Source organism: Diceros bicornis, chromosome 14 (assembly GCF_020826845.1).
Source record: "Diceros bicornis minor isolate mBicDic1 chromosome 14, mDicBic1.mat.cur, whole genome shotgun sequence".
Lineage (NCBI taxonomy): Eukaryota > Metazoa > Chordata > Mammalia > Perissodactyla > Rhinocerotidae > Diceros > Diceros bicornis.
The window spans coordinates 4,315,848-4,326,473 of NC_080753.1; positions in this window are offsets into that span (position 1 = coordinate 4,315,848).

The following is a 10,626-nucleotide window of genomic DNA, read 5'->3' on the forward strand; positions in this document are numbered from 1 at the left end:
CATCAGGGTATCACAGTGCTTGTGTTTAAGTAACCCTTGTTTTACTTAATAATGGCCCCAAAGCCAACTTTATTATGAGTTATTGTTGTTAATTTCTTACTGTGCCTAATTTATAAATTAAACTTTATCATATGTACATATGTGTAGGAAAAAACATAGTATATATAGGGGTCGGTACTATCCGAGGTTTCAGGCATCCAGTGGGGATCTTGGAACCTATCACTGTGGTTAAGGGGGGCTTTTATACTTGTTTCTTGCTTTCATCTTGGGTACTAACTTCAATGTCTTTCAGAGAAGTTCTTTCTGACCATCCAAGATAAGGTAGGTCTTCAACCCTTACCCACTCTCTCCTAGCATTCTTCTCTGTTGCTTTCCTAAGCTGTCACTATGTATTTACGTGTTCCTTCACCTGTTTATTAACTGTCTCTCAGCCTAGACTGACAACTACAGGAGGTCAGGAACTATGTCTGTTTTATTTACTGTATTGTACAGGCATTTCACATGGGTCTGACCAATAAATATTCATTGATTAAGTGAATAAATATAGTTTTGCAGTCCCAGATGTTGAAGGAAACTTGATACACGGCTCTTCTTGCATCCTTGAAATAAATATGATTCAGGCTGTGCAAAGAAAATGCTTTGGTCCCTTTCTCCTGCTCATCAGTTGACAAGCCAGCACAGACCCTCAGGTCCTGGTGCCAATTCAGAGGGCCCTGATTTTGTTCAGTATCAGATACGGAGAGCACGGTCACAGGAGAGCATGATGTCTTGTGTTCTTTGGCATGTCAGACTCTAAGCAGATGGGTTGGGTGGCATCCAGACTGATTTAGACCTTCAGTGGAGTTCCAGGGGACAACCAGGAATGGGCTGGGGGCTGGCAGATCTACAATCTAGAGAACACTCATGGATTGAGACAATTTTCACAGTTAAATCTTGGAAAACTTAAAGAGAAATAAACATTACCATGAATACTTCCATGTGTACTCAATGGTGTCACTCAAAGCAGAACCCCAGCTGTCACTCTCTTTGTACTGTACTTGCTAGTAATTCACAACTCATCCTCCACCAGCTACTCTTTCCAGCTAGTGCTCATTAAGATAATCCATTTATTTAATATCCCTTTGATGCTTACATATTGGCAGGGTAGTCGTATTATAAAAATATAATAATTTAAAAATAGTTTGAAAGAGAGTTATAGTATATTAGAAATATTCTTCTATTTTGAGTCAAAAGAATGCCATTTTGTGACTTTGGACAAATGACTTACCTTTTCTGGGCTTCAGTTTGCTTACAAAACTGAGATTTTATTGTGCTGCTTGCTCATTTTTGTGCAGTTTAACAAGATAAAACCTGAAGTTTTTAAGAAACATAACAAATATCAAAGATTAGCTTTCAAAACTCCATCAGTATCAAATCAGTTCTAAGTTCACATTCAATCTTTTTTGTATTTACCATTATCTAATGTTCTAAAACTCTGCTCTGGACCTCTGTTGTCTCTTTGATCTACTCTGAGCTGAGAATATCTTCTCCCAATCTCTGCTGCCCTGGTCTCCATTAGCTGGAAAGACTCATGACGTGGTAGTTAGGCCCTGAAGACACAATGACTTTAGGGTCATTTTTCCTGTTGTATTTTCCATAGAAACTCTTTCTCCTTATATTAGTTTCCTACTGCCGCTGTCACAAATGATGACAAATTTAGTGGCTTAAAAAAACACACAACAAATTTATTGTTTTGTAATTCTGGAGGTTAGAAGTCCAATGAGTCAACGTGGCTTCATTCCTTCTGGAGGCCCTGAAGGAGAATCCGTTTCCATGCCTTTTTCAGTTTATGGCAGCCATCTGCATTCCTCAATTTTTGGCCCTTTCTTCATCTTCAAAGCCTGCAGCATAACATCTTCAAATCTCCCTCTCTGAACTCTGCTTTTGCCATCACATTTCCTATTCTGACTCTAATTATGACCCTCCTCACCCCCTCTTATAAGGACCCTAGTGATTAAGTTGGGCCCACCTAGATAATCCATAATAATCTCCCAATCTCAAAATCCTTCATTTAATCACATCTGCAAAGTCCCCTTTGCCATGTACAGTAACATATTCACAGGTACCAGGGAATAGGAGACATTAGGACATGGGGGACTATTATCCAGTCTACCGCATTCTTCATATGTTCTTTCCCCAAATAACCAAGCTGGTGAGGGTTGCATCTGACCACACAATATCAAATCAAGGCTAATCTAACCCAGCAGCATCATTCCTTCCTCTCTTGCTGATACACTCAGATTGCTTCTCTCATCATCTCACTGCTCTTTGTTAACTGTAAGACACACAGAATTCCATGTGCACACAGAATTCCTCGTACATGCAGTGCACTTCTGGGTGCCTCATAGCCCAGTTTTCCACAGCCACGCCACCACCGGCACTATCAAGAGCCTCTGTGGTGGAAGGTCACTTTTCATTGAAGTCTGGAATGTTGCTTACTTACTCCAGGTCCAGGAATATTGGTGGCAAACTTCCATTTGGTCTGAACACCTATCTGAACAATAATCAGTGAGATTCCTTAAGTAGATGCATTCGCTTACAAAAGAAAAACGATGAATGTCTTAATTCAGTGCTAGAATATACTACAACGATTTTCTGACCTAAGCACATATACCTTACATTGGAAAGCTAGTACACAATTTTCCCATTTTCTTCACTGAAAGTCTATATAAAATCTTATCCCAGTATGACTGAGACGTTTTAATGTTTTGTTAATGTATTATTTTTGTTTAAAAATGTCTTCCTGCGTTGGTCGATGTTTTTCTCTTCTCTTTAGTTTGTTTCACACTGTTCTTGCCTCACAACGGTTAGAACTGAAAATTTGGTTCTATGTAATGGTCTTTGTATCTGTAGCTGAGCATTTTTATCTGCATTTATCCTAATTTCAGGTTTTAAATAACAGAAAGCCCGTTAACTGATTTCTTAGTAAGCTACGTGTTTCTACAACATGCTTTCTAAAATGTATTCTAAGTATATTCTTTCAATCCAGCTTCTTTATATTCCTTTCCTTAGGCATCCAGCCAATTTTGGGATGTTCATCTTGCATTGAGCATAATGCTTGGATCTGGGGTTTCAGTGGTTTGTAAAAAGAATCATGGCCATTGCTTTCACGGAGCTTATAATCTCGTGAGGAAGAAAGCTGTAAACAATTAATCACATGCATTGATATTGTATGTGTGAGACGAGTTATCATTTCTACAAAAAGTAAAAACATTTGAGGTCATGGGCCAGGCCTAGTGTTTTGGAGACTTCCCAATAGCACTATATTAGTGCTCTTAGCAGATGGTGAGAATGAGATAAATATTGGTGACCATACATGAAGGAAGACATTTGCCTACAGAACCATTGAGTAGATATATACACAATTTTCTGAGAAAACAATATCTTCTTCAAAAATCAGCAGTATATAAACACTAAACATTCTCATGACAGCTTGACTTAGAGATTTAGGACTCAATAGATATAACTTTTTAATTAAGCTCTCTGACTACTTGCTCTGGACCTCATTTCTTTCAGCAAAGCAAATTTTCATGACTACCCATGTCTATTGTCAACCTATTCTCGAATAAAATAGGACTTGTAAAATACAATTTAAAGGAATGTAGGGATGTGAAAATGGGAAAAATTTGGAACTACATGGTTTGTAACAAGCAGGTTACAATACAGAAGGATTTGTAGACAGAGATACGGCACAGTACACAACCATTGTAGTTTGAGAAAAAGCCAGCTGCTGTTTCTTGAATTTTATTCACTAAGTGAACTCAGTGCTTTGTTGCTTAATTGAGCTCAAGATAAGAATACATAATCTAATCCTAGACCACAAATTTTGTGACAGGAAACACATCATAGTACCAACTTACAATTCAAATTATAAACTAGCCAATCATCATGGAGCCATTTTTCCTACATGGTGAGTCATCTAATTTACAACTTACAAAAACAATGACAATTTATCTTCTAATTTTATTTGTGATGCTTAACAATGTTATAGAGCATGTAAGTGTTTTCTCTCAGTGCTAAATTTAAAATCAATATAAATCAGATGTGCTTGAATTACAAAGCTTTTGCAATAGAAAAAATAACACAGTTTCTATTTCTAACATTCATATTGTGGCAAAGATTTCTTTATATAAATAAGTAAAAATGTGAAAGATGAATTATTTTCAATTTTAACATATTATCTGGTATATAAATATATAACTGATCATTCAGGTCTCCAAATAGAATAAGAAAGTAAATAAATATACTAAAGACAGATTCTCAGTTTTGTTTTAAATGGAGAGATTGGATTCCTTGTCCATTATTAGAAGGATGAAATATGCCACTCTGATGAGTTTAAGCTACTAAGTATCCATCTTGCTCCCCTGTGTTCTTCCTCAATTAATTCTCCACCCAGTAATAAGGAATATCTTAAAAATGTAAATGGTTTCCTATCACTTCTCTGCTTGCACACCACGTTATCCCTACCATTGCTTACAGGATCCTTCTTCATACGGTCCTTCCCTAACTCACTGGCCTTATCTTATACCACAAACTCACCTTGCTCATAATGTCTCAGCATAACAGAAAGTTTTTAACTCTTTGAAAATTCTAAACTCTTTGCAGCCCCAGGGCCTTTGCACAAATCAGTCTCTTTGCTAGAACACTCTTCTGCTATGGCAGGCCTGGTTCTGCCTCATCCTTCATTTCTCAGTTTGAGTATCACCTTGTCGGAGAGTCTTTCCCTCATCGCTCAGGTTAGGTGGGTCATGGCCCCACACCCAAATGTTCACCTAGACATTCGTGTTCTCTCTTCAGCTCTTTGAGCTGTTCTGTTATGGGAATGTATTAGTTAATTTACTCTCTTCACTAAACAGGGAGAGTAGGAATCCTGTCTGTCTTATTCAATAGAACATGCTTAGCTCTAGCACAGTGAATAACATTTTTAGGTGCTTTACAAAAACTTGTTGGCTGGATGACTATGTGGGCAAATGAAAGAGAAAGCCTCTGTGCATTTAGCCTTTGATGTTCACCATTCACTGCCTCTGAGACAGGGAGAGAGCACGCTGCCTAAGGGGACATCCAGGACTGCTGTGCAGCTCAGCATGGGGATTCTAGCAGATGTGGATGACCAGGGCTTCTGTTCAGTCAGCTGCATCTTTCAATCTTAGTTAGGGTCTCCAAAAAAAGACACACTGTAATTCGTAACGTTGTTGATTACAGTCTAGGCTGCACTGACTGAGCAGAGTGGTTCCAGATGAACACACAGGGGCTTTTGTTACATCACCCGCACAGCTGTGGGATTGCTGGGCCTCGAGGTTCCTCAGGGCAGTGAACACTGGGGCTGGGGCATCCTGGTCAGGGAGGGGGGCGTATCAGAAAATCACTGAGGTAACCCCTCAATCGTTGAGATGTTAGTTGAGGAAATCTAGTATACCAGCCAAGACATGGAAAATTGCTCACATGATTGTGAATAAAACTCCTTTTTTATGAGAGGGATGTAGTGTATAAAGAGAAATGGTCTATGCTTAAATATTATTTCACTGAGGGTAGAGGAGAATAATTAAAATAAATATATTGAAGACTCTTCTGAGAAAAGGAGAGAAGAATAAATTATTTCTGTGGTTTTTATAGCAAAATGTCAGATTCTTGCCATTAATGATAGTATTGGAGCCCCTACGGACCCAAGAGCTTGACTAAAAGTCCACGGGACTGCAATTAGACAAGAGCAATATTAGCATCTCTATAATCAACTACTTTTCACATATCCTTACTCAAAAATAAGGGAATTGAGGACTAATAACATCAATGGTTAACTCTAATATTTTGAATGAATGTAACCAGTAGATTAAAATAGCAAAGTTCCAAGGGGAACTGAGATGGGTCCAAAGAGGATCAACACCACTGTATGATACTTAGGTAAATTTGCACAGTAGTTTTTCAAATGCTCATACTTTTCTGTAATCTGAGAGATGGTTGTGAAGCAACAAATGATGTACAATCTTATTGATTATTCCTTTATTCTTGGAATTCTGTATTATACTTGTCACAAAATATTGTAGTTCAGTTTCTTCATGTAAATATCAGTTTTTATAACTTTTGTAGAATCTTAAATTTTGTTTGGATACAATTATGTATTATATATTCACCACAATCTATTTCAAGTACATTTCTGTGCTGGAGGTTTCTTAATTTAGTAGGATCATTGCTTTTATCATGACAATATGCTTTACTAAAAATGTGTATTCATAAAATCATTATAAAGATAATTTTATCTTCAACGTTGAATTTAATTATTTTGCAATAGTATTATCCCAATAATATCTGAAGATTATATAACTGCATTAACTTAACTGCATTAACTTTCAAAATATAAAATCAAGACAATATTAGAAATAACTTATTTTCTATTTAACTATGCGATAGTATGGATATAAGTCTGGCATCATTTAACTATTTGCAAAAATATTCTTCTGCTCATAAAGCTAACAACTTAATAGCCATCTCTTCTCGTTTTGTAAATTCATAAAAAAACTTTTCATCAAAATTAGTAGAGTTGATTTAGAAGAATCACTTGATCTCAGTAAGAAGTCATGCTTTCCCTGTATGCGGCTCTGCAGCTGCACGTGTTAAATCCTGTGTTTGAGGACAGGCATCTTAACATCTGTTTAACATGAAGTTGATGCTAATATTGTTACTTTAGCATTTTTGTTTCTGATGATCTTCATGCGATTAGTGATGTCACTTTGGTGTCCACAGTAGATGGTAAATGTCAGTATACATTTGGAGAAAGTTACTCATTTATCTTCAACATTTTAAAGAAACAAATTCAGTGTATTATTTTTCATTAAACTTGCATGTTCTTATTTTTAGTACGTTACTGCCTAAAAGATTTATTGTAACACTTTTAAAAAGTATTACAATCAGTAGAAATAAATAATCAGTCTTATACCATTCAGTAAAAGACATAGCCCCCGAGGTGACAGCATCCAGGTTCTGAGCATTCAGCTTCTCATAGGGTCTACGACAGGACTACTGAAGCCATATTTCCCAAATACATTCCATATGCACCTAACCTGCAATTCTTCATGTTTCCCCCGACCCTCTTAACTGTGGGCCTGGCGGCGTCATGCATTTCGAAGGCCAAGGCGTGAGTCAGGCCCTCGCTGGGTGGTACAGCATAATTTCTGCAGAGGCCACAGCATAAACACCTCCCCCTCCCACCCAGAGAGTAGAAGCATTTAGCTGTACTGAGCTGCTCACATATGGGCACAAACCATGTTGTGAGTAAGAATCCTTCATGCTGTTCTTGAAAAAGAGATATTAGTTATACTGTGTCTAGAAAGGGTTAGAAAAAGCGGAGTTGATAATTTCTGCTTATCTTTCAGTTTTGACCAGTTGTACAATTGAGAACTTTGTTCAGTGTACAGGCGTCTCACCTTGCTAGATAAGTTGGAAGTACAAAGTGGAAGTTTACAAATCTCAGCTATAACTATTAAATGGAAGTACTTTCTTAAACACGAAAAATCTGTAACAAATTCTAAACTTGATGTGACCACAGGACAAGAATGTAAAATGAGTCTGTCCAGCTCACTTGCAACATCAGGAGGTTCTTCTTTCTGCGGGAAAATCTAAGTCGATAAAATCAACAAGAGTTTGTCAGCCAATTCCTAGAGGTATACATTTTTTTTTTAATCTTCTGAAGTGGATCCAGATCCTGAAATGGAGACGCATTTGTAGCAATGTTTTACATAATGTCCTGAACGACCACGATAAAAGTCAAGTCCTTGGATATTCGGTACCACCTCTTATACTTTTTATGGTATCACTGAGTCCTGTAACTTTATTTGCCTCCAATATTAGTATTTCCCTCATGCACCTGTGCCTGATTTATTCCCTGAGTGCTGTGACAGTCGCCTATGTTGGAGACATTGCAGCCAAGTTGAGGCCCTATTGGAGTTGGAAATACTCATGGTATTCATTTTATTTTGTCTGGAAGGTTAGGTAGCTGGGACTATAGTAAGATTATCTGAGCCAGTCAGATTTTCTAGCTTACTGTTTAAACTCTTAGGCAATGGCAAAGCAGAAATTTGAAATCTGAAATTCACCCAGGAGCATTAGGCAGTAGGTGTTCTTGCACAGCGTGCCGTCCAACACACAGGGTTGGTCATGACTTTCCTTCTCTACCTCGTTTCAAAACCTGGCCCCATCAAGGTTTTCTCCTTTTGTTACTTCACTACTTTCTTAAAAGGATTAAATAAAATAATGGATCCGTTCTTGTTCTAGACTCTCTAAACTCCTTTTAGAAGCCATATGGGTTTGATCATGGACCACTGCTTTGAAACCCTGGGTTTGTATCTTGACTATGATCACTTGAGGTCATCACATAGCATAGTTGTCCTTCAGATTTTTAATCTTAAACTGAAAATTATCCTTCCTTTCAGGGAGACCTAAAGAGTAAATATATATGACTGCACCTAAAAAGTGTATCGTGCATAGAGGGGGCTGCATGAAGGAGAGTGAAATCTGAATCTAATTCTGAAGCAGTACTCACATTTTGAAAATAAATCTAAAGAAGGCACATATTCATTCAGTCACATATATTTATTGAGCATCTACTATATGTCACTGTGCAAGGCATTGGGATACAGGAGTAAACAACAACATTCAAGAAAACACAGTATCTCTGGCCTCACAGGGCTGAGACTAGTAGTGAGATTCTATAAAAAAAAAAATTCTGAACAAAGCTAAAGCCAATTTCTTTGTGATCTAAGACCTTTCACTAAAAGTTTTTCTCACGCCAGAGTTGCACAATAGCAGTTAGATATATAGACAGGAATCCCTCTGTAACAAACAGAGAAGGTGGCCCTTAACATCGTTGTGTAATAAACAGGTCTGCTGATTTTCTTCTCTTGTCAAGCCGCAGATTAAGAGGATGCGTAACACCTAAAAGACATATGCTAAAGGATAACAAGAGACAACGGAAAAAGATCACATTTATCTGGTAAATAAGGGTTTCTGCCTCTGCTTAAAAAGAGTTTTGGCTGGAACACACTTCAATTGCCGGGATAATTCGGAGTGGCCACCGGTGAATCTCCAATGTTTCACGTGGTCAGCTAAGCCAGACCCCAGCTTCTCCAGCTCTGGACGTCTACCCATCACTAATTGTAAAGCAGGAGAAAACTCAAATAATGGTTACGACACTCGAGTTAAGAATTCCAGAGTCTAGACTGCCTTTTTTTTCATGGACAGAGGTCTATTTTTGGTCTCCGTAACTGAAACGTTTTTACTTTTTCTGGTTAACAAGGCTCAAAATATTAAATTTTCACTAGAACTCATCTCCTTTACATCTACAATCTTATCAGGAGGATTTCTACCTGAAATAAAATCATGGAGCTACATTTTTTTTTTCATTAAAAAGGTAAAATAGTAGCTATAGCACACTAAACCTGAGAGTCCATTCATTTAAAAATCTGATTACCAAAACAACATAGTAGGTAAAAAATTGTATATCTAAAAAATACTTCTAATATTCAGAAAGTCATAAAGGACACTAACCAAAAGATTTTTTATTAAATCTATAAAATCTCAGAGCAACAAAATTAATTTGATTTATTGATGGATAAAATATTATCCAATATTTCCTATATATTATAGTGATAGGCTTGTTTGCTCATTTAATGGACTCTACATTGATGGTAAAATGCCAATTTAATTTACCAAATCACTAAAAATTGTATCCAAGAATGATACAGGTATATTTTAACCAAATATATCCCTCTCCCTCTCCAACTTATTAACCTGGTATTTTCAAAAAAGATTTCCCTGATGTTCAATTTTTGAAGAAATATAAAAATTTGAGAAATCAGTTTAACAAAATTAGCAACAATAAAAATAAATAATAATTAGATTTTCATGAGTGGAATAAAATATCCAAACTATTTGAATAAAGAATCACTTGCCCCAATATCTTCAGGACGATTTGTATAATTTCAGGTTGAAATGAACATTTCTGGAAATATTAACTTCAATCCACAATATAAATATATATATATTTATGAATGCTTCCATAGTTGCACACATAGAGAGACATAGGTAAAATTAGGTAGAAAACTGATGGAGACTTTGCTTGAATGCATCGAACCCTGTTTTATCATCCAGATAGAATTCAATAAACTTTTATCGTGGTCTGCCGGCAGAATTTTTTGAGGTGACAATAGAAATTGGAAGGTTGTGATGTTACGATGTGTGCATTTGAACAAATGATTGTACCCAAAGGATGAGATGTCCAGCCAGAAATTTGCCCCAAGCCATGACCATATCTCCCAGCTAGCTCAAAGCAAAGGGAATTTAGCATTTTCTTAATTAGTCAGTCCAGAGAATGAATCTTTATCTAACTAGTTTGGCCCTGAGGAGAGTATGTCAGTTTAATTACATCTAATTATTCTTCTTCAGGTAATATTTATGGTGTCTACATGGATCTCAGAAGAATGGGATGCAAGAATTATATAAGAAACAGATCAAGAGTTCTTTGGCACATACATATGAGCAGAAGAGAGGAATGCCCTTAATAAAGAGGGTTTTCATAAATAAGTACATTTTCATAAA